Below are 25,837 nucleotides of genomic sequence, written 5' to 3'. Positions count from 1 at the left end.
AAAAGAACTTTTAATTTTGAATTTTTAAAAATTCATTTGTTTAATGAGAAAAATGGAGACATCATGGCTTTTTTAAAGAATATTTGGTAAAAAAAGAAAAATGAGATGTTCTAGATTCATATCCCATATCTTCAAACCCATGAGATAAATTCATGAGCTATTAAAAACCATTTTTTTCCAGATAAAGTTTTTTTTCCAGTATTTTCCTTTGTTAAAAACAAAAACTCAAACCACTGTTGACGTTGTTCATCTATTAAAGTGATTGTAAGCAAGCTCATATATGTCTATCTATATTTTATAGGTAGTGTCTCAATAAACGTTTTTTTTAGTAATTCACCAGATAGTTTTATTGCTAACCATGTTAAATTCAGGAAAACTTTTAAAATCCTTTTCCTCATTTTGAAGTCTTGCCCATATAATTATCAGCATAACAAAGGCAGGAATGATAGTATTTTGCCTTCATGAAAGCTTACTAATTATTCCTACTTAAGGACAATCAGACTATAGAGGTGCCTGGTTAATTGACCATCAGTTCACCTGATCCACAGAATTCATACAAGAATATTCTTGTTAGGGACTTCCCTGGTGGTGCAGTGGTTAAGACTCCGTGATCCCAATGCAGGGGGCCTGGGTTCAATCCCTGGTCAGGGAACTAGATCCCACATGCATGCTGCAACGAAGAGTTCGCATGCTGCAACTAAGGAGCCCACATGCCGCAACTAAGGAGCCTTCAAGCTGCAACTGAGGAGTCTGCCTGCTACAACTAAGGAGCCCACCTGCTGCAACTAAGAACCAGCTCAACCAAATAAATAAATAAATATATTTTTAAATTGCTGATTTAATAAAAAAAGAATATTCTTGCTATTGGTTGTTCTAGCTCCCAGCTGATGAGAAAAATGGATTCAAATGATCCACTGAAACATGTCTTCTTTTCCAGCAGTTTTATTATACACAGTTGATTTACACCAAATCCACAGGTAGCATTTAGCATGAATTGTTACTTCCTCGCAGAAAAATTGGGGCTTCTAGGAAAGAATAAATCCCCCTCCTCCCAAAAGAAGAACCCAGACTTACCTTCTAAGAATAACTGGCATACCATATATCTTTCTATGGTGACAAGACCTGTCTCACACTGACAGTACAAATTCTGGACCCTTTTCTGTGTCATCGTTATCCCTTACCTACTCTAGAAGGTTTTATTTTCCCCAAAATGGCCACTCAGATATTATTCATTCCACATGTTCTTTTTACACTGTAACTTGGAAACTCCTGTTATTAAGATGTTTTCCTCACCTTGAATTTTGCGGTGGGAGTTGAGACTATGGAAGAAGATATACTGTGTGATTTGTGAGGTTATGTCAGAAAAGGTGATAGAGTTTCTTAGTGCTTCATTTGGAACACAGTCACTATGCCATGAGGAAGCTCAGGCTACCTCATGGAGAGACCGTTGTACATAAAAAAGGAAAGCCAGTGCAACCTGACCAATTTGGTGAGTCAGCCATCCTGGAAATAGATCATTAAGCCCCAGTGAGAATCTTAATCATGCTATGTGGAGCAGGAATGAACTGTCAACGCCAGACTCAATCCAAATTACAAATTCATGAGCATAATAAGTGACTGTCATTGTTTCATGCCAATAAGTTTTGCGGTGATTTGTTACACAGCAGTAGATGACAAGGACACATACTATGTTAAAGATATTTCTATTTTTCATTTGTGTCTGTAAGGATTTTTTGTAATGTGACAACCAAACTTTTTTTCAAATTTTTTGTATCACTTACCCTTTGACATAACCTTTCTGTTTAAAAAAGAAATTTAAATAGTATTTGTCTTGATTTAACATGAAAACATATATCTCCTTTTCTACCATCAGATTCTTATAATAGGTCTGGACAATTACCACTCCTCCAACTTCCATTTCTTAACAATTTGTAAATATTTAAATACTAGTTTTAGTTTTTCTGGTTTTCTTCATAGTTTATTAAAATATGTTTTTTAAAGTACATTTTCTACATGAACTTAAAAATAATTTTATTAACAGTATTAAAGAGCTAGGGGGAAAAAAAGAGCACTGAAGAAAAAAAAATCATTCTTTCTTCCACTAAATACTTATTGATGGTTTACTATGATCTCAATTACTGATAAAAAAGTAGTGATTAAAATGCGAAAATTCCATGCTCTCTTGCAGCTTATATTGTAGGGAGTTTTATATAAAATAAGTGAATAACAAATCAACATAGTATGTCACATTCTGATAAGTTATATGGAGAATTACAAAGTAGGGCAAGAGGGATAAGAATACAAGTGAGGCAAAAGTAATTTTAAATACATGTTCCAAACTGTGTGCCATGGGTCCATAGAAATTCTTTCTATTTCACAAGAGTGTTCCTTAAGGAAATCAAGAGGGAAATGAACAAGCAATAACTCCAGATTTTGTCCTCTGCATCTCCAACCAAGTCTTCACTTAAGGCCTGACATTAAGAATTTTGTAATAGTTAAATTGCACAATGGTGTCCAATGTTTAAAAAGTTAAAGAAATTGATAAACCACTGAATTTAAAATTTTCCTTTATTATGGATGGGATCAGTGAAACACAGAAAGATTAAATCTCTTGCCTATGCTCACGTATTTAATCCATGTAAGTCATGCTTGCACCAGATCTCTTGACGAATTTGGCATGCTATTCACACAAATACATTATTTCATTTCACCTACAATTCTCAGGTGTTTTTCTTTTCTTTTCATAAGTGATTCCATTAATCTCCAGTGATTGTGTATTCTTAGGGTTTTCTAGATTGACTTACTACTTTTGAAGCTTATTAGTTCAAAGAAGCAATATGTTTGATTGATTTTTTTTCCTATTATATTTACTTGATGATTCATTGAATTCTCTATACTGATTTTTGTTTCTGTGTAAGTTAGTAAAATTTACAGTGTCCAAATTCATAACATGACCTGGTATTTTCTGTAATTTACATATAACAGGGACAACAGAAAAAATCTGCCCTGTATAAATTTAAAATATATGATCATTTCACTAAAAGGATCTTCATAGATTATCTCATTCACATCATCATTTTTGAGGTATGGAAAGCAAAATTCTGAGTTGTAAAGGTATGCAGATAAGTTTGAATAGTTATTCATAGTACTGAGTTACTCCAATTTTCAATTTAATTTTCAACTATTTTGCTTTTTTTTGTTTCACAATTGTATTTCATTTGCTCTAATCTTGATTTTCAATCATATCAGTATCAATGCAGTACAAATTAAGTTTACCAAAGCAAGTTTAGGGAATGTTGTATGTAATTTCTCTCCATTCAAGTGTCACAGTATATATTACATTAATAGTTCTCAAAAGTGCAACAGTAAAGAATTCCACTTCACAAGCATTTATCCCATTGTCTATGGACTTAATGTGAATAAATGGTTGCTTTAACTAGCCTTGCTGATGAAGGTATAGTCCAAAGCAGCCTCTCTAGATACTGTTGGTCTTACGAAAACTTTGGAAATTCTCTCTGAACGTTCCCCAGCTGTTGATCTCATACTGATGTACTTCTGATTGATGAACTTCTTTGCCTCACACTGCATTGCTGGCAAGCTTAGAATGTCCAGTGTTTCCACTCTGGGTTCTGAAGGTATGAGAATGTCCTATTTTCCACACAACACAAACACTAGTTAAACAAAAGGATGGTCCTTGTCCCTCTCTGCCTGTCCATCTCTTCAAGTTGTCTTCCTCCAATATTTTCTGTATTAATGGCCAGGTAAGCAAGCCTCCCTCTTTACATCTGCCCTACAGTTTTGAATGATTCTCTTAGGGCTTCTGCCCTGGATTAAGGAAGAAAGCTTACCACACCCTTTCTCCATTACTAGGAAAGATGAGGGAAAAAGTTGGGTTCTATTAAAAAAACACGCTCTCTTCTTCAAAACAGGCTTAGCTCCTCTCACAGTGGTGACGTGGAGATGTTTTGTTATTCAGGTTCTGTTAAAATGGCACCTCTCGGCAAGTAGAAGGAGTTGGTTGCCCTCAGTATACAGTGAGTTCTAGAAAAATAAGGGGATTTTATAATTCTAATGGCCTTTCCACACTCACAGATCACCTCACCTCATATATCTCAGTTATTTTTTCCCTTTACTGAATGTACAACAGTAGCTATTTCCAATGCCCTTTGCTCCCTTGGATTTTGCAGATTAGTAAAATGATTAATCTACATTTGCGAGCAGATTAATTACCAAGAGAGTATGAAATTGTGAGACACAGGTTAAATCTAATGAATTTTAAGTACATTAGAAGCAATGTATGATTGCTAACTCTCAAACCTACCTAACGTTTACATGAGTCCCAAGCCAACTACATGTATTGTTTTTCCATAATAAAAGAACTGATCTAAAGTTACTTCTATCTAAAATATAGGCAACTTATAAAGGAAGAGTCAAATATAATATAAAGCCAGTTTTTCAATACTCATTCCAATCAATAATTCAAAACAAATGAACAAACATAACAAAACAGAAACGCAGTTATAGATACAGAGAACAAATAGGTTGTTGCCAGAAGGGAGGGGGTGGGGGAAGAAAGAAAGAGATGAGGGAGATAAAGAGGCACAAACTTCCAGTGGTAAAATAAGAGAGTCATGGGTATGAAATATACACTGTGGGGAATATAGTCAATAATTATGTGATATCTTTGTATTGTGACATACCTTAACTAGACTAATCATAGTGATAGTTTTGAAATGCATGAAAATATTGAATCACAAGGTTGCGTAACAGGAGCTAACATAGTGTTATAGGTCAATTATACTTCAAAAACAAAGTCATAGGAAAAGAAATCAGATTTGTGATTCCAGAGGTCGGGGGTTGAGGGATGAGGAATTGGATGAAGGCAGTTACAAGGTACAAATTTCCACTTATAAGATAAGTAAGCACTAAGAATGGAATGTACAACATGATAAATATAATTAAATTGTTGAGTGTTATAATAAATGGAAGTTGTTAAGACAGTAGATCCTAAAGTTCTCATCACGAGGAAAAATATCTTTTTCTATTTCTTTAATTCTGTATCTATATGAGATGATGAAAGTTCACTAAACTTATGATAATCACTTCATGATACATGTAATCCAATCATTATGCTGTATACCTTAAACTTATACAGTTTAAGTTGCTGTATCTCAATTATATCTCAGTAAAACTGGAATAAAAAATAATTTAAAATATCAATGTAAAATGTAAATGTGACCCAGGTTGAATTTATTCTGTCATGCAAGATGTCATTTTTTTATTCATTCAGAATATTTGATACTTGTTTCAAGTATTCTTAGATATACATATGGCAGAAGATTTCCTTCAAAGAAAAAAGCAGATATGTTTCATTTTTGTTCATCCCACAAATTGTTGTGTTATGTTCCAAATTTATTCCACATTTTGAAATACAAAGAAAAAAACGTTTTAACCATAATATTTGGAAATACTTTAGGTTTTGGAAAATTGATATTAGTATATTTTTCTGAACTCATTTTGCTGCTTGACTTTCACATACAAAATTTGGCTTATGGATTTGCATTTAACAACTTTGACCAGTTATATCATGAAAAGGACACTAAGTGTTATGACCTCATGAGAGAAGTAGGCAAACTAAGTCTTTCAGGTCAAATCTGGCCCTCAGCTGTTTTTGTAAATCTTAGTGAAACACAGCCAGGCCTATTCGTTTTCTTATTATTTATGACTGCTTTCATCCTATAATAGCCGAGTTGAGTGGTTGTGACAGACACTGTATAGTTTGCAAAACCTAAAATATTTACCACGTGTTCCTCTATAGGAAAATTTTACTGACCTTTGCTCTGTGAGAATATTGTAATTATCCCCATTTTACACAAGACATAACTGAATCTCAGAGAATTAAACATGTGTTCTAGAACACAAAACTGGTAAATTGAAAACTGTTTACTGTCCAAGTGAGTTTAACTTCAAAAGACACATAGAGATTAGTTACCAAGGAAAGGAGGTAGGCATTCTGAGCAAAGAAAACATGGTATTTGATGGAATTGAAGAGCACTGAGATTGGTGAAGCACCATTTTGTTTTGGTTGGGGGATGAGATGTCCTGTAAATGGGAGAGAGAGGCTCACTATATGAGACTGGAACAGAAGTCAGGAACATGCTACGAATAAAGGGCTCTGTGACTAAGCTACTGTGCTTGATCTAGATGCTTTAAAAAAATGAGCAACATGATCGGGTTTGTTTTTTAGGGGTATCACGCTAATAACATAATGGGAGATGAAATGGAGTCAGACAACTCTAGAAGCAGTGTGGTTATTGAAGGGATATCAGCAAAAAGTGATTAGGGCATTATGCAATAGTTGTGGTAAGAAAGATCAAGGGACACTGTGCATGAATGAACTGTAGTGAAAATGTGGAGCACAGAATGACTATAGGCATCAGGCTTAAATGACAAGTTGATGGCTGTGCCTCATGCTATGATAGATATTGCAATTTAAAGAGAGCAAAGAGGAGTTCCAGTTTGGGGTTTGGGAGAGAGGATTAATTCTTTTTTGGAAAGCTGGCTTTAATTGTCCGTTAGTGTTTAGATGAAGTTACTTTGTACTTACTTGGTAGGAGGTTGGCTATGCAGATTTGTAGTTTTGATGAAAGCTTTAACTGCACATATAGATTGCGGCTATCCACTGATGTGATATTTAAAGCAGGATTGGTGCAGAGTCAGGTCACTTTGGTAAGGAATACTAGGTGGCTTCCATTCTGATAAATCAGGTGCAGGTTCTGAGTGTCAAGCTTTTATTTGCTGTGTGTGTGATTCAATTGTGCTAATGTCTTAATATCTTATTTGTTGTTGATGTTTTTTGAAACAAGAGTTAAAGGAGTCTTAACTACTTTGCTCCATGTTTTTGTAAATATTTAAGAGTATTTTAAGCAGTTTCAGCTACTCCATTAAGGGGTTGTGGAGAGATCACACAGAATGATAAGGGCAGGGTGGTGAGAGGGGCATTACTACCATTAAAGGGCAAGTAGAAATAAAAAAGTCTGTGACAATCATCAAGGAAAAGAAGCTAGAAACTATGAGGAAAATCACTATATATACATAAAGCATATTGCTGGAGAGCTCTGAAATTTTATAAAGGTAAAGCCAAAATTGCACAGGCATTATATTGCAAAAATGTTATAATTTATCTCATTCCTCAGATGTTTGTATCTGGTGTGATGCTGGTTCAAGTTTAGGTGTGGCCACAGAAGGTGTAAAGGGAAAATCTGATTCATTTCCCATAAACACAGCCCCTTCCTTCTAACACAGTGTCTATCACCCATGCTTGCACAATGTACACACACACATACACACACATATACACACATGCACAGAGCAACAGCAAGGAGATAAAACTATGTAAGAGGTGGATTGGTACAGCATGAACTGACCATTCATACCTGCTCTTAAGAGGCTGACTGCTATTTTATAACTTTCTTCTTCCCCTTCCCCTCTCCTAACCCCTTCCTCTTCCTCCTTGTCCTCCTTCTTCCCCTCTTTCTTCTCCTCTTTTTCTTTTCTTCTTCCTCTTCCTCCTTATCTTCTCTTTCTCTTCCCTTTCCTCTTTTTTATCTTTTCTTTATCATTGGAACAGATGAAGGAATGAAGTCTAAGTAATTACAAGCCAAAGCTTGGATATTTGAATATTACAACCCAAAGCTCAAAAGACAAGAACTGACTATAAAGAGACTCAGTATTCTCTAAATTGAGTACTAAGAAGCTCTGCTGTGTTTTTGAAATAATAAATTTCCTCCAACTCCCCCCCCCACCCCCTCAGAGACTCTGAAGCTCTTAGTGCCCCAATTCAGGCCAGGTTTTCATGTATAACACTAAACTAAAGCAACTTCTGGAACCAGAAGGGTCGCTTCTCTCTTATCAAACCAACCTTATGCATATGCTAAAGCCTGATTATTGCACACATAGCATCATAGACCTTGAAGACATATAACTATTATATTGGATCATTCATAACTATAAATATATGATAAATTCTTCTGCTTATTTATTATCATATTGATTTTACTAAATAATACACAATTTTTATTTTAATAAATATTGAGTATAAATAAAAATAATTCTCAAGTTTCCCTTGTGATCTCTTAGTCCCTCCATTTTAAAAGAAACTATTTTGCCCTAAGCACCTTGTTTCAAAATTTCCATAGGTCAACATTTTAAAACAATAGAAAAAATTAATACTGTAGCTCATCAGTTCCTTCATGGTAAAATTCTGCTTACTATGTTGCCATACCAGCAACTACAAAATTTTGATTAATGATAAAAAACATATTTCCTTTTTTTGATTTTGTATTAATATATTTGCTAGCTTTCAATTTTCCATTTCTCAGGACAATGCCTCAAACATTAATACATTATTCAGCTTTATATCTTCAAGTATAAAGTTTTGTTACCACCATTTTCCTAAACATATAGTTAACTCTCAAATATTCACTCAAATATAAAGAGTAGTGAGGTGTGCAATGCAATGTTTTAAATAATATTAAACACCTGACTAGGAAAGCTTTTCCATTTGTTTTTAATTTATGTATATTTTTCTGTTTCTGCATGTTCACTCCAAACAAATAACAAGTAATCCACATTGAAGAACTAATAGAAAATTTATTATACTCTATCCAGTTTTCTGTTGCTCTCCTTTACTTAGTTCCTATCTAAATGCAATTTTACATAGGAAATCAGCTATTTTCTCTCAGTCTAGTGCAAAGTTCTCTATTTTAAGAATGTTCTCTAGAGCTAGTTATAAAAGAGCTGTTAAGTTCAGGAAATAAACTGAGCAAATCAAAAAGTCAAGATGTTTTAAAAGCATTTAGTGAGTAACATAGATATTAAGAAATTCAGTGTTTCAGTAGAATTGCTTTGTCATACTTAAAAACAGACCATGTATCCCTAAATGTATAAAATCCACATGGAAAGTTAACTCCACATTTCCAGACTATTCCAATCGGCAAACTGCAGGAAATGTGTTACATAGCTTCAAAAGCAAGGTGCACGCTGAGTTAAAAGTTAGTGAGATTCAATTCTAGAATATAAAAGATACAGAGCCAAAAAACAATAAAATATATTATACATTTTACTGTTATGTTTCCTAAGACAGTTTGCACCAACTATGACTCCACTTGCTGTATCTATAAAAGTCTGCCAGCAGGGCTCTCCCTCGCATTATAATTTGGAAACAAAGAATTTAATTAATTTAAATAAATTTTCTTGGAAGAAATGTCAACCTTGAAATCCCTAACAAACCTAAATACATTGAATTCTCAAAGCAAATGACTAATGCTTACAACCTTACACTTGCTTGTGCCATTTCTTTATGATCAAATCCTTATTAATCCACTAGTGTTATAGATGTTATTTAATATCGAAAGCTATCACTGTTGTTAGTTTAAAAAGAATAAAACATGCAAAAATGTACACTACAAAAGTTTATAGCATTGATTAAGTGAGCACTGAAGAGAATGCTCATATTTACTTTTAGCTATTGATCTTTTGGGCAAATTCTTATTTTTCGTTATAAAATTGAAAACTTTGCCATAAATAGTTTGTGTTTTACCTTTTTTTTAAATAAATAAAGTAATGGGATCAATGGTTCTCTTATGACAAAATGATTACTCATGGGTATAGATCCCTGTGTAATACATGATAATAAGAATATATACAGGCATACCTCATTTCTTACGCTTTGCTTTATTGCCCTTCCCAGCTATGTCATTTTTTACAAAGTGAAGTTTTGTGGCAATCGTGCATTGAGAAAGTCTATTGGCACCATTTTTCCAACAGTGTTTGCTCACTTCGTGTCTGTGTGTCGCATTTTGGTCATTCTCACAATATTTCAGATTTTTTCATTACTATTATATTTGTTATGGTGATTTGTGATCAGTGATCTTTGATGTTACTATTGTAATTGTTTTGGGGTGCCATGAGACTCACCCATATAAGATGGTGAACTTAATCTATAAATGTGTGTGTTCTGACTGCTCTAACAACCAGCTATTACCCCATCTCTCTCCCTTTCCTCTGGCCTCCTTATTTCCTGAGACATGAAGATATTGAAATTAGGCCAATTAATAACCCTACAATGGCCTCTAAGTGTTCAAGTGAAAGGAAGAGTTGCACATTTCTCGCTTAAATCAGAAGCTAGAAAAGATAAAGCTTTGTGAGAAAGGCAGGTTGTGAATGCAAAGGAAAAGTTCTTGAAGGCAATTCAAAGTGCTACTTCAGTGAACACACAAATGATAAGAAAGCAAAGCAGCCTAATTGCTGATATGGAGAAAGTTTTACTGGTCTGAGTAGAAGATCAAACCAGCCACAACATTCCCTTAAGACAAAGCCTCATCCAGAGCAAATTTCTACCTCTCTTCAATTCTGTGAAGGCTGAGACAGGTGAGGAAGCTGCAGAAGAAAAGTCTGAAGCTAGCAGAGGTTGGTTAATGAGGTTTAAGGAGGAAAGTCATCTCCATAACATAAAAATGCAAGGTGAAGCAGCAAGTGCTGATGTAGAAGCTGCAGCAAGTTATCCTGAAGATCAAGCTAAGATAATTAATGAAGGGGACTACACTAAACAAAAGATTTTCAACGTAGACAAAACAGCCTTCTCTTGGAAGAAGATGTCATCTAGGACTTTCAGAGTTACAAAGGAGAATTCAATGCCTGGCTTTGAAGTTTCAAAGGACAGGCTGAATTTCTTGTTAGGGGCTAATGCAGCTGGTGACTTTAAGTTGAAACCAATGTTCATTTACCATTCTAAAAATCTGAGAGCCCTTAAGAATTATGCTCAATCTACTCTGCCTGTGCTCTATAAAAGGAACAACAAAGCCTGGATGACAGCATGTCTGCTTACAACATGGTTTACTGAATATTTTGAGCCCACTGTTGAGACCTACTGCTCAAAAAAAGAAAAATAAAAAGGGCTTCCCTGGTGGTGCAGTGATTAAGAATCTGCTTGCCAATGCAGGGGACACAGGTTCGATCCCTGGTCTGGGAAGATCCCACGTGCTGCGGAGCAGCTAAGCCCGTGTGCCAAAACTACTGAGCCTGCGCTCTAGAGCCCGCGAGCCACAACTACTGAGACTGAGTGCTACAACCACTGAAGCGCCTAGAGCCCATGCTCTGCAACACGAGAAGCCACCGCAATTAGAAGCCCACGCACCGCAAAAAAGAGTAGCCTCTGCTCGCGGCAACTAGAGAAAGCCCGCATGCAGCAACGAAGACCCAATGCAGCCAAAAATAAATAAATAAATAAATTTTAAAAAAGAAAAAAAAAGGGTCCCTTTCAAAATATTACTCACTGCTAATGTACTTGGTCACCCAAGAGCTCTGATGGAGATGTACAGTGAGATTAACATTGTTTTCATGCCTGCTTACACAACTTCCCTTCTGTAGCCCATGGATCAAGGAGTGATTTTGATTTCCAAGTTTTATTGTTTAAGAAATATATTTTATAAGGCTAGATCTGCAATAGACCGGATTATTCTGATGGATCAGGATAAAATAAATTAAAAACCTTCTAAAACAGATTCACCTTTTTAGATGCCATTAAGAACATTCATGATTCATGGGAAGACGTCAAAATGTCAACAGTAACAGGAGTTTGGAAGAAGTGATTCCAGCCCTCAGGGATGACTTTGAGGTGTTCAGGCCTTCCGTGGAGTGGAGGAAGTAACTGCAGATGTTGTAGAAATAGCAAGAGAATTAAAATTAAAAGTGGAGCCTGAAGATGTGACTGAATTGCTGCCACCTCACGATAAAACTTTCACAGATGAGGAGTTGCTTCTTATGGATGAGCAAAGAAAATGGTTTCTTGAGATGAAATCTACTCTTGGTTAAGATGCTGTCAAGAGTGTTGAAATGAGAACAACGGATATAGAATAGTACATACATTTAGTTGATAAAACAGTGGCAGGGTTTGAAAGTATTGACTCCAATTTTTTGTGTTTTTTTGGGGCTGCATTGTGTCTTCGTTGCTGCACACGGGCTTTCTCTAGTCGTGGTGAGCCAGAGCTACTCTTCGTTGCGGTGCACAGGCTTCTCATTGGGGTGGCTTCTCTTGTCGCAGAGCATGGGCTCTACGTGTGCAGGCTTCAGTAGTTGTGGCACGTGGGCTCAGTAGTTGTCGCACGTGGGCTCAGTAGTTGTGGCTCGTGGGCTCTAGAGCGCAGGCTCAGTAGTTGTGGCACACGGGCTTAGTTGCTCCGCGGCATGTGGGATCTTCCCGGACCAGGGCTCGAACCCATGTCCCCTGCATTGGCAGGCGGATTCTTAACCACTGTGCCACCAGGGAAGTCCCTTGACTCCAATTTTAAAAGAAGTCCTACGGTGGGTACAATGCCATCAAACAGCATTGCATGCTACAGAGAAGTCGTTTGTGAAAGAAAGAGTCAATGGATGAGGCACACTTCCTTGTCTTACTTTAAGAAATTGCCACAGTCACCACAACCTTCAACAAACACCACCCTGACCAGTCAACAGTCATCACATCAAGCTAAGACCCACCACCAGCCAAAAGGTCGTGACTCACTGAAGGCTCAGATGGTGGTTAGCATTTTTTAGCAATAAAGTATTTTTAATTAAGGTACATATATTGTTTTTTAGACATAATGCTATTGCACACTTAATAGAATACAGCATAGTATAAACATTACTTTTAATTTCACTGGGAAACCAAACATTTTTTGTGACTTGCTTTAATGCAAAATTTGCTTTTATTGAGGTGGTCTGGAACCAAACTCGCAATATCTCCAAGGTATGCCTGAATTATAAAGTCTGCCATTAAACTCTAAATAATCTTGTTATTTGACTATAATCTCCTTAGAGTCATTCTAACTGCACAAAGTTTTGTAGCCTTACATGGGTTTTTATTACTTCCTATAGTTGCAGAGTTTCTCCTTGTTAAAATTTATTATTATTATTTTTTATATTTCACCTTTTGAGCCCAATCACTTGGTTAACTTTTTAGATATTGTAACTCCATTATTTCCTAGAATGAAAAATATTTATTTGGTGTTAGAATAATACAGAGTCATTTCTGTATTTTTACCTACGTAGTCAATTATAAATTATAAATTTGTCTCAATAGTCCTGGTTGAATACACTATTAAGGCTAGATGTTGTCACGAACAAACTGATAGATTATTTACCTAAAATTCAAATGGGTGCTTGAGGTCCTAAGGGACAGGAACATATCATGATAAAGGAGCCTAAGAGGTTATCGACCTATGACCAGACATTTATATGGTATCAATATATTCTGGTTAATGAAAGATGCTATCAGCACCAGTGGATGTATGAAGGAAAGTCGTAGATTTTTCAGGGCAGATTAATAATGTTATGCAGGATATATATGATTAGAAATGACCCTATTGCCAGGATTTTTATGTAGTAGACATTTTAACTGTAGTCCACATGGGCAATATATGGTGGCAAATCAATGTGTCTTTGTTTCCATCTGTGTTGTCTCCAGACTGTTTATCAACTCTGCCACCAAGAGCCTGATCACATTTAGGAAAATGAGGCTGTAGTAAAAAAATGTCCTCTTTTATGTGGGTAATATGTTTCTGCACTACAGATACACTGTGGTGCTAAGAATCAGCTTGACTGTAAAAAAAATAACTCACTCTCAAATATGCTGAAATTAAGACAATTACAGTTATATACATCCTTTTAATCAAAATAGGCAAATACAATAAATTTAAGCAAATGTATACTCAAATGATATAATATAAATGGGCAATAAATGATAAATTTAAATAAACATTTATAATAATAATGTATGGACCTTCCTTGAAGATTAAATTTTTAAACTTTGAGCAAAATGAATAATTTGAAGTTGTAACTTGCTTAGAATGTTTAGGATAGGTAATCACAGATCAGTCATGTATTTGGATGGAATTTGCAGTGCTCCTCTCTATTGCATAAAGTGGACTCAGGTACCAGAGAATAGGATGAAAGGCAATGATCCAATGTCCTTTACAGTAGATCTCACAGTCACCTCCCCTCCCCCCATTGTAATCATTTTACTCTCCGCATCTTAACAATAATGTATGACTCAGTAAGGATTACCCAACCATTGAATTTTTCTGCTTAAGAATTTCATCATAATTGGGCTAATGACTATGCTAAGATAAATGAACAGATTATAAAAGTGGCAGCAGTTCAAACAAGAGGCCCATATCAGCTTCAAGAGTTAGAGACTGTCCCATAGTACACAAATTTCAGTATGTAAGGAAATCTTAATAGTCAAGTAGGAAGATTATTCATTATCTTTTCAGACACTCCTGCCTGTTCCCTAGAAAAGTCTACCTTAGGCTGAGAAAACATCTAAATTTTTACTTTTTAAAATTATATATGTCTTTACTGTTCATACATTGCCTCTGGCCACATGTTGCTATCTAAATTATTCAATGAATCAAAATGAAATTAAATTAAAAATTCAGTTCCTTTGTCATACTAGGCTACTTTCAAGAGTACAATAGCTACATGCAGCCAGTGCTACCATATTGAACAATGCTGGTATGGAAGAATTATTATTTTATATGAAGTCTTTTCATACTGTTTTTTTTCTTCCAGTTTAGTTAAGAAATAATTGACATAAAGCACTGTATAAGTTTAAGGTATACAGCATAATAATTTGAGTTATATACATCATGAATGATTACTACAAAAAGTTTACTGAGCATCCATCATCTCGTATACATACAAAATAAAAGAAAAAGAAAAAAAATATTTTCCTTGTGATGAGAACTCAGGATTTCCTCTCTTAACAACTTTCATATATATATATATTATATATACCATACAGCAGTGTTAGTTATATTAATCATGTTGTACATTACATCCCTAGTACTTACTTATCTTATAGCTGGAAGTCTGTACCTTTTTGACCACCTTCATCCAATTCCCCCTCTCCCTGCTCCTGCCTTCTTATACTGTTTTTATAGTTCCCCTTCAGCTTTTCTTTTTCAGCTTAAGCCTCGTGATTGGTTTTTTTTTTTTTTTTTTTTTGGCTATTTCTTTTCCCCTCAACTATCAGCAGCTCATTTATAAATATATTTCTCATAAACCACTGACAACTTGAATGCCTCATAGGGAGTTCAAATGAACACCTCTACAACCCTGGAATGCTTCTAGTCTTTGTTATCTCAGTCAGTGGAAACATCATTCATACAGTTGCTCCAGCTATAATCTTCAGTAACATTCTTTATTGCTCACTTTCCCTCTATTGAGAAGTCCTATCATTTCTATTCTTAAATATCAGAGGTCTATCCTTCCTATTGCCTGCATAAGCCACCATCAGGTCTGAATGAATATGACAGCTTCTTTTTTGATCTCCCTGCTTGTACTCTCGTCCTCTAAACCATTTTTCTTTGCATATTAGCTCTGGTAAATATTAAAGATAAAAGAGTCATAACCTGCATGATCCTTGTGCCCTGTATAATCCATTGTTTATGACCTTTGAAGCGTATTACATAATGCCTTTAATAAAACCTATGAAATCTTCTACTTGCAGTAAGCATACCATAGTGGTTAAGAAAGAAGGCTCGGGACTTCTCTGGTGGCGCAGTGATTGGGAATCTGCCTGCTGGTGCAGAGGACACAGGTTTGAGCTCTGGTCCGGGAGGATCCCACATGCCACGGAGCAACTAAGCCGGTGCGCCAAAACTGCTGAGCCCGTGCACCACAACTGCTGAGGCCCGCGTGCCTAGAGCCTGTGCTCTGCGACAGGGGAAGCCACTGCAATGAGAAGCCCGTGCACCGCAATGAAGAGTAGCCCCCACTCGCTGCAACTAGAGAAAGCCTGCAGGCAGCAACAAAGACCCAAAGCACCCCAAAATAAATAAATAAATAATTTTTAAAAAAGAAAGAAGGCTCTCTGTAAGTAAGTCTGCTAGTTTAGGATCCTGACTCACAGGCTTACTCACGATGCGGTTTTAAACAATTTACTTAAACTGTGTTTTATTTCCTCATTGTTAAATACAGATAGGAATAGTTCCTTTCTCAAAAGACTGTTGTGAGGGATAAACAAATTAATTCACATGCAGCACTTAGAATGGTTCTTGGCACACAGTAATTGCTCAGTAAATGTTTAATATTATTCTTTCTAGACTGAAAAAGACAGCATAAACTGGACTCTACCTTCTCTGCTTCCTCTTACTTTCTTGCTCATTCACTGCATTCCAGACTCAATGCATACTCTCTGTTTAATTTTTCTAAGCTGCCGCATTTTTTCCTAGTTCTGGATTTTCACTCAGAGCCTGAAATGCTCTTCCCTGTGTTTTCCATGCTGGCAAGGCTGTTTCTCAGACTTGTTTGGCTGACTGTCACCTTCTAAATAACTGTCCCCCAAACCTCTGGGTTTCTATCTGTCAGGCCCTATAATTTTACTTCAATTGATTGCTTCCTAATCATTATTAGTATGTTTAATTATTTGTCTATCTTCTTGTTAATTGTCTGTTTTCTCTTGTTCACATCTAGTCTTGGATGCCTCTTATATAAGAGATAACAATAAACATGCATTGAACTGCTCAATGCAAGCATAAATTAATGACTACTTATGAACCCAACACTTTAAGTATACCATGACCAGGACACAAGAGAGTGGTACTGAAAACATTTCAGTCATTCTTCATATTATTTTTGTATAGTAACACTTAAAATAACAGTTCTTGAGTATTTACTCATAGTGAGTTTATTCTGAGTCAAAATCTCTTTTTCACACACATGTAGCCAACTTTTGGATTTGAGGTTTGATATCTTTTTTATAAGGAAATATTGCTATTGATCATCTCATGAGAGTCAAACTATTGATGTAATGCATAAACTTGGTAATTGCATTCAGAATACAAAATTTGATATCCCTCCTAGGTCTTTGTGTAGTACATTAATTGCCAAGTGAATGCCAATGCTTTGTTTCAACAGATAGGCAAGAAGTAACCTGTTAGCATCACAAATCTGAGAATCTGGTAATAAACAGATAGAATTAGTGTATAAGTCCTCATTCTCCCACCTTGAATTGATGATACCTGGGTTCATAAGGCAGTGTCAACCTCATGTATCTACCCACTTGCAGGCAAAACCTAGAATGAGTAGATTCTAGAAAGTCAATCACTGGTTTGCAGAACAGGTCTAAATGAGGCTGCTCATTACATAGAAACAAGAAAATGAGTTCCATCTCTCTAGGCTCAACTAGGTCCAAGAGGTGATATGATGAAAATTAATGAATTATCGATCCTTTGCCATCTCAACCCCAACTATCAGTATAAATACCCATGTGAATTGTCAGATGTGTGACTTCTCTTGTGTGGAGTTTAGAGTAAGTGTTCACATTCACCTTGGTCTTTTCAGGAAACAAAGCAGAATGGCATTGGATATGTGAGGAGGGGTAGTTAAGGCTTCTCTTCTTGCGTTATTTGAAGTCATTCTTAAATATCTTCCCTAATTCAGAAAAATGCTCCTTCTCTCACGACAGTTTACCCTACCATTTTTTCTCTGAAACAATTCTTTCAGATACTCATATGAGAATAAATTAGGTCTTTATCTGAGATCATTTTTTAAAAGCAAGGATTTATGTAAAGGTTGCAAACAGCTAAAGATAACTAACTCTTAGCAAAATTAAAAACCCTTTAGTAGAACAGTGAAAATGTTACTAAATAGAGAAAGAGAGAGATGTGGAAGGAGATTGATGGCTATGAATTCACACTGCAGGTGTTTAACCTGGTTGGTGGAGAGGAAACCACACCAAGGTGAGGAACTGAGTGACTCAGATATACCAAACTACCTTCAATTGAACTACTCCACTAAAGAAAATGAACATTGGCTTTGGTTGTTGCTTCTTTATAAAAAATAAAAATAATAATCAGCCATGAAACCTCCATTTCATTTTTAAATTGAAGTATAGTTGACTTACAATATTATATTAGTTTTGGGTCTATAACATAGTGATTCCATACTTTTAAGGAATACCTCCACTTAATTTTGAATGAAGTAAACTTAGGACATTTTTGTTCAAATGCTGATTATCTTCATTGCACCAAAAAAAAAATAAACCACACACACACACATACATGAATTTGTTACTGAAATTATCTGTACTTGCTTTTTTTAACTGTGAAAGAGGTAATTACTAAATAACTCTTTATTATGTATTATAAAACTTGAAAAAAGTAAAATAGATAAAACTTTAATAGGAAAAGCAACATACCAGAAATGACAAGTTAAATAATTTTCATTCTAAATCATATATAAACATTTAACATGGAGTCATGAAAGTGATCTTTATTATTTTGGATACCAAGGCTTAATAGTGACCTTTAAATTTATGTTATGTGCCATGGCTATCAAATTAAGCTGTACATTAGAATTCACACTGTTGTAAAGGTTATACATAAGACTTTGTAAAACCTTGATTGTAGTAGTTCTTGTTATTTAATATTTAAGAAAACATTTAAGTATCAAACTAAGTAAAATCATTGAACAGAAAATATCTAAGATTGAGAAAATTAATCTCAGATAAGTATCATCATGACATACAGATTACAAATACCTATTACAAAAATATTAGAGAATGCGTCTTAAATGTTTACATATTATATTCAATTCATTTTCTCTGGATAAAATCAATATTGTTATCTTGCACAGTATCATTTTGTAATTCAAGGGGAGTGTTTCCTATTATTCAGATAAACTGAACTATTAAATTTATTTTTAAGGAAATATTTACTGAGAAGTTTGAAAATAGTTGTGCTATAAACACTGTGATAGATATGAATATGAATAAAACATGTCCCCAACTTCAATGAAATGAGTCTAGTACAAAAGTACAGAAACAGAACGAACACCATCTTATTATATTCCATGTTCTCATTTAATGCTAAATGTATATTTATTGTAATTCTAATCATAGCTGAGAAAAGTTATCCTCAGAGCAAGTAAGTGATTTATTCAAAATCCCATTTGAAGTGAAAATATGGAAACAGAAGTTGAACCCATATGTGCCTGGCTCTAAGGCATATGTTCTCAGTAATGCATCACATAACTATCCAGGAAGGCAAGGTCCATGTATCTACCAGGTAAAAGCATTAAGACATATAAACAGATATTTAGAGTACAAGATAAGCACAAGGAAAAACCTATTTGTCTTCAGAGAGAACAGAGAAAACTTGGCACCATGATGATTGAAAAAGGTTTACGAGTTGCTGATTGGCAGAATGAACAATGAAGGATAGTTGGAATTTTAATAGGTAGAACTGAAAAGAAAGACATTTTGGGGGAGTGGGGGGAAGTTCACTGGGAAGGAAACATTCCTTCCTTAAAAATACTCTAGACATTCTTTGTGAGGAATGTTTTAATAACAAATTTTTTGTGAGATAGTGATTTTATGCTTAGGTGAAAGTCATTTGTCCTCTCTACGGTGGTACTGCTTGAGTAATAAATAAATGATGCAAATATCAATGGCTGAATCTCATACAACATTTATTTCATATAATTGCTGATCAGACAGAAAACTAACACCTGCCTGCTAGATTTACCTTTTGATATGTCATATTCCTCTATTTTTTAAGTTTTGGAAGAAAAATGGTTTAACTAATTCTGTACAGAAATACCTATTGTAGTGTAGGTTTCTGCACTATTAATAGAAGTGGATAATCTAGTTTTCAGGTTTAGAATTTAATATCTTGAATAGTGGAGAAATATGATTAAGTGTATAATAGGGTGTTTGTTCATTAGAGGTAAAGGAGTAGGCTTATATTAAATAACTTTTCCAGATCTCAAATTCAATACCAACTTTAGAACTTGCTTTTCTCATTTGATAAACTGCCATGGTCATTCTTTCAAGTTAATTGTAGACGTGTAGATTTCTGTATTGAATGAATGACAATTAACTTATTCATTCTTGAACTGATGTGGACATTAATATTTATGTCTGTTTAACAATTCCAAAACAGTGATGTAATAAATAGCCTTATGACCATGTCCTTAAATATTGGTGTGGGGTTGTGTAGTAATAGGATAAATCTCCAAAAGAAAAACTGTCACTCAAAACCTGCTTTATGTCTTAGGTTATAAAAGATCTTGCTAGATTTCTCTTGAAATTAACAATCACTCTTAGCTCTTGATATCAGTATGTATGTCGCTCTCTGAATCTTTACAAATATTGGATATTATCACTCTGCAAATAATGTTTGTATTCTTATGAACGAAAGGTAAACTATATAATTTTTGCTTGTTATAATATGCCAATCATAACTTCTAGAGAAATAAGACATCTTTCCTCTTTCATGAGGTGGGGTGCACACTTGTTTTCCTCTGTAAATTGTTTATACATATGTATTAAACATTGTTTATTGTGTTGTTTATATTTTTTGTATTAATGTGTAAAAACACTGATTTTTTATTAACCCTTTATGATGTATATAATGGGTTGTGATTATTGTTTAATTTTCTCTTTTGAATTTAATTATGATTTAGTTTGGCTCATAGAAACGTTTAATTTTCATATGGTCTATACATGCATCTTTTCCTTCTGGGCTTCTATAGTTTTACTCTTGCCTGTGGAGGTGAGTTCATCCCAACACTACTGAATATCCTTCTAATTTTTCAGTGATTAATATTTCATGTTTAAAGCTTTATCCACCAGGTATGAATTTATGTATACAGCAAAGTAGGGATTTACTTGGGTTTTCCTCCAGATGAGGGACAGTTTTGCCTGGACCACCTATTAAATCGACCATTTTTTTTTCATTGAATTAATTATTCCTTTTTTGTTTTATTCATGCTATGTGTTTAGTTTCTATAATCACATGGACTTATCCTGTATGTTTTGTTCTGCTGTCTCTTCAAGTTCACTACCAACTGCTTTAACTAGAAAGGCATTTAAAAATTTTTAAATTCTTGTGAGTCAAGTACACCTTTACTATTATTCTTCCAATATTTTCCAAGATATTCAGACATTTTCCATTCCATAGTAACTTGAAAGCAATTTTATCCAGTTTTCAAAATATTCCATTCTGTTACTGATTGGAATTACATTTAAAGTTTATATTAATTATCGAAAGGTTGACATGTAAATGTTCTCATCTGGCAGCCTGACATCTCTCCACACTTTCAGGTCCCATTTTTTGTCTATAATTAAGACCACAGACTTTTGTTCACATTGGACTCATATTTAATTCTTTAACATGCTTTTAGTTACTATTGTGAAGAAGATAAATTTCTATTCATAATTGGCATATAGTAAAGCTAGTATTTGTTGGTAGCATAGGGAAAGTTACTATGTGATACAACCATCTCAGATTCTCTTTATATTTGTGGTTTTTTAAATTGTTTATTGTAGGTTTTAGATATTCAGAATTATTTTCTTCATATAATGGTATTTCTTCTTTTCAATATATATATTGGCTATGCTTTTAAAAATCTTATTATACTAACCATGAGAAAATCAAAAAGAAATAATTCTGAATAATAATGATTAAGGTACACCTCTGACTCTCCTCTTATTTTAATGGAGAAATGGCTCAGAAGTTTTGTCCAATGTTTGTTATTTACTGCTGTGTAAGCCTAATGATAATTAAGTGGTTTCTTTCTATTTCCACTTGGCTTAGACATTATATTACATTTCACTCCTAAATTTTATCAAATATTTTGTATTGATAACATTGTTCATGTAATGAATTATGTTACTAGGATCTTAACTTTGGTCTTAATGTTGGGGAAAGGGGGGAATAAGTTTTCACGGAGCCTTATTTTGAATCTCTACTGGATTCAATTCTTAATGTTTTATATATAACATTTGTATGTGAATTTATATTAATTTTATTTGAAATTTTTTATTTTACTAAATTTTTATATTAATTAATGTTAGGTTCAGAAAATAACTGCAAATGCTTATATTTTTCCATTATCCAGACTACTGTAAATGAACAGAAATTATCTGCTATCCAAAGGAAGCATTTACTTTATCAATAGAGTTTGGAAACTTTTTAAATGGCTAATCTATTATTATCCTTTTTCTTTCATGATTATTTCTCAGTTCGTGTACTTATAAAATGTTAGAAAACACGAACTGAGAAATAATCATGAAAGAAAAAGGATAATGTAATAGGTTTATAAATAAACCTGATGTGAGTGCTCAATAATATAAGCTAATATGACATAAACCGAAAATCATGAGAGAATATTTTTACCAACAAATTTAAACTCCTAGGTAAAATAGACAATTTTCTAGGAAAATATAAATTTTTAAAATTAATTCAAGATAAACTGGCTACCTGTTATAAAACAATAAAAATAAACTTAAAAAAACAAAGATATAAGTTAGGAATGATATCTGTAAAACCACCAAATTTCATAGTAGGTTGTTCCAAAATTCAAGAAATAGAAAATTTTTATTTTATATAAAGACTTTCTGAGTCTAATATTACCTTGATATTGGAATATTCTTTATATATACCTATCTTTGAAAAAGTCATAGAATTCTATAGTACATTATTTTAAAATGTCTCTGTTTTTGAAATAATCATGCTCCCATCTTGGACTTCAAAGTATTTAATTAGACTTGACAACAATGATAATAGGATTAATTTGATGCTTAGAATAAAAGTGTATTCATAATAAAGTATACTCATAATAGTAAAATTATGTTTATTCCAAATTCTATTTTATATTTCTTAATCTCCAATCAATTTTTTAGTAAGAACAAATATCTAAAAACAGAAGAAGCACTTTTCTTTGACAAACAGGGTTCTGGGTCCTCAAATACAAGTAATTTGAAGGACTAAACCCACTTTTACTAACCTTCTGGAGTGTATTTCACTGTGTAACTTTTAATGTCTGTATATCATATTTGTGACTTTTCTCTCCCTTATTAGACCATCAGTTTCTTGGAAAGATAAATCATGTTAGACGCTACCTTGATTTTATGAGAAATGCAAATATAAAATGTTCTGCTAAATAAACAATGTAGTTTTAAAAGTATGAGATCAGATTATTAGAACAAGTTTCTCAGTGTAATGACTTCCATGTTTGTAATCACCTTCAAGTAATTCAAGCTCGTTAAACTTCAGAAGTCCCAACTTCAAAATTTTCTTCTGATTCAAATAGGCTTCCCTTTTCATTCAATTATAATACCTCTGGAATGACTTTTTCATTGCTGCCTTTGAATGTTATCTTTGTTTTTGTGAGCAATTTTGTTTGCCTTATTTCACAGCTTATAATCAATTGTCAACATTTTTCAGTGAGATATTTATCTTTAAACGTCCATTAGTACATTTCATCCAATTTAAAATAGATGATTCGCTATTCACCTTTCTTTCCAAACCCTCTCTCAATTATCAGTAAGGAAAAAGAAGTAAACCCCAAATTTGAAATGGAGTAATAAACAGAGAGAGATAAATGATGATAGATAGATAGATAACAGACAGATAATGAATTCTGAATTTTGAAATCACACAAAGTATTACCATGTTGTTTAGGAGAAGTACAAATTTCTTTTTCAAAAACAGTTGATTTTTCTTGAAAATATTCCTCTTTAATGTGCAAACAAATTTTCAGGAGATCTTGTTTAAATGCTTTGACTTTTTTTTCAAAGTAAGTGAAACACATGATCATATGCTCATATGGTTAAAATTCAAAGCCATGATAACCAACATGTGGTTCCTGAAACAGCATCATCACTATCTTCTGGGAACTTATGAAAATACAGAATTTCCTTCACTTACATAGAAAGAGTAAACATCATTTAAAGCCTTAAGTAAATGTCATTGAAATCATTATTAATCTGTGCAAAAGTGCTCTGTTTTCTCTTTTCCATCTTATGCATTCTTAATTGTATCCATGTAATTTATACATGTTTCACTTTGTTCCATAATTACTACAAATAGTTCTAACTTGCTTCTTCTTGGCTCTCAATCATTTGTGTCATATTCAACTTCCATAATCACATCAACTCTTGCCCAACAAACTTTCAGTGATTCTCTATTGTTTACTGAATTAAGCTGTGAAGACAAAAGAAACCTCACTTAAAATGGAGTAGGGAAGCCCTGAAGGGGAAGCTCTCAGCAGGTACAACTCCTTGCACCCTACATCACCAGCAGGGAGAAAGAAGGTTAAGAATTATTTGGGCAAGGGAAGACTTTTTCACCTAGGAATTCTATCTCCTGCTTTTAAGAAAAAAAAGAAAGATCCCTCCCTACCCCAGTGACAACACCCTAACCACTACTTGAAGACAATGAGAAATGGCAACAACCTCAAACTCTTGTTCTGCTCCAATAAAATTTGTTTAAAACAACCCTCTCCAATTTCCTCCTAATAACTTATAAAGGCTGATCTTCTCTTTGTTTCTTTGGACTTGCCTGTGGTTTGCCATAGTTTTCTTGTCCTGGGTTACAATTCCTCTGCCATTCCCGAATAAACTTAATTTTGCATTTTTATAATTTGTCAATTATTTTACTTAAGGTTGACAAAACCAAGCTTCTTTGTTTTCTATTTAAGGTTTGCCATAATACACTCCTCAGCTTTTCGTTTTAACATTGTCGGTTATTATTTCTTCATATAAATTCTATATTCCTTGTAATCTGACTGGTCTTTGTCCCTCAAACATGTATTATAATTTCCTAGCTTATGGCCTAATTGTTCAAAATATTTTAAGAACACAAAAATGGCTTTAAAGTTGTATTTGGGTTCATCTCCTATTCCAGAAAAACATTATATCTCAAAGCACTGAGGTATCTTTCAAATAAAAGTGATTTCCATATATTATAAGGAACTGTGAAAAATCAGAAAAATATAGAAAGATAATAATAGGTAGGGAAGAATTTCATTTTTTAACTAGAGTCAAACACCTACATGCAAACTATAGCCAACTTACATTGTATATAAAGAAAGAATGTAGCAAGGGAATTGACATATGAGTATACATCAGAGTTAAATATTAATTCATATGAGTTTCTAAATAGTAAACACCCATAGCAAATGCAAAAGACAAGAAAACAGGGGGAGGAAAATGGGTTTTAAACCTTTTGGAATTATTTCTTTCATGACATATTCTGTTCTCACATGTACTAATTCAGTTTAACATTGTTTTTCTTTGTAAGTGTGAGTACGTTTTTCCACTTCTTTAAGAGATGGGATGAGCCTGTCTAGTAAAATATACTTCATTCCCATCCTTCCAACATTCATGCATTGCACATTGGCCCCTTATCTCCTTCCGTATGCCAGATTCGGATTTTCATACCTCAGCTAGTGAAAGAACATTTTGATCTATTATATGTTGTTGCCTGCTGGCTGTAACAATTCAGTTTCGTCAAAATCACCAACTTAGTATATCAGTATATGTGTATTTTTGAATGACAGATATTCTCATATAACTTTATACAATGAGTGGAAAATGAAGACATATAAAATTATAATATCAGCTTGAAAAGCATGGTTTTTTATCTTTGATAAAAGTAGAACAAAAATGAAATTCATTAGGCATGTCTAAAATCGTTAGCCTCAAATGGACAGTTTTTGAACTTAAACTAGTCAACTATACATTCAGCTGTGAAGAAAAATAATGAAATTAAAGAAGTTACATGAAGTTCTATAAATATAGCAATCAAAATAATTTCTGAGGCAGCTGGTGTAATGAGCTTATTGTTTATTTCTATATTGTGAACTCTCTAGAAATCGAATCACACTTAGGATATCACTTTAATATCTTGATTTACTCAGTTTTTCTGGAAATTAAAATTAAACAAAATGGGGAGCTATGAAAGTCTTGCTTTTGTGGTAGAATCATTTTCTGTCAGGAGCTCAT

Source organism: Eschrichtius robustus, chromosome 18 (genome assembly GCF_028021215.1).
Source record: "Eschrichtius robustus isolate mEscRob2 chromosome 18, mEscRob2.pri, whole genome shotgun sequence".
Lineage (NCBI taxonomy): Eukaryota > Metazoa > Chordata > Mammalia > Artiodactyla > Eschrichtiidae > Eschrichtius > Eschrichtius robustus.
This window is presented reverse-complemented; position numbering follows the sequence as displayed.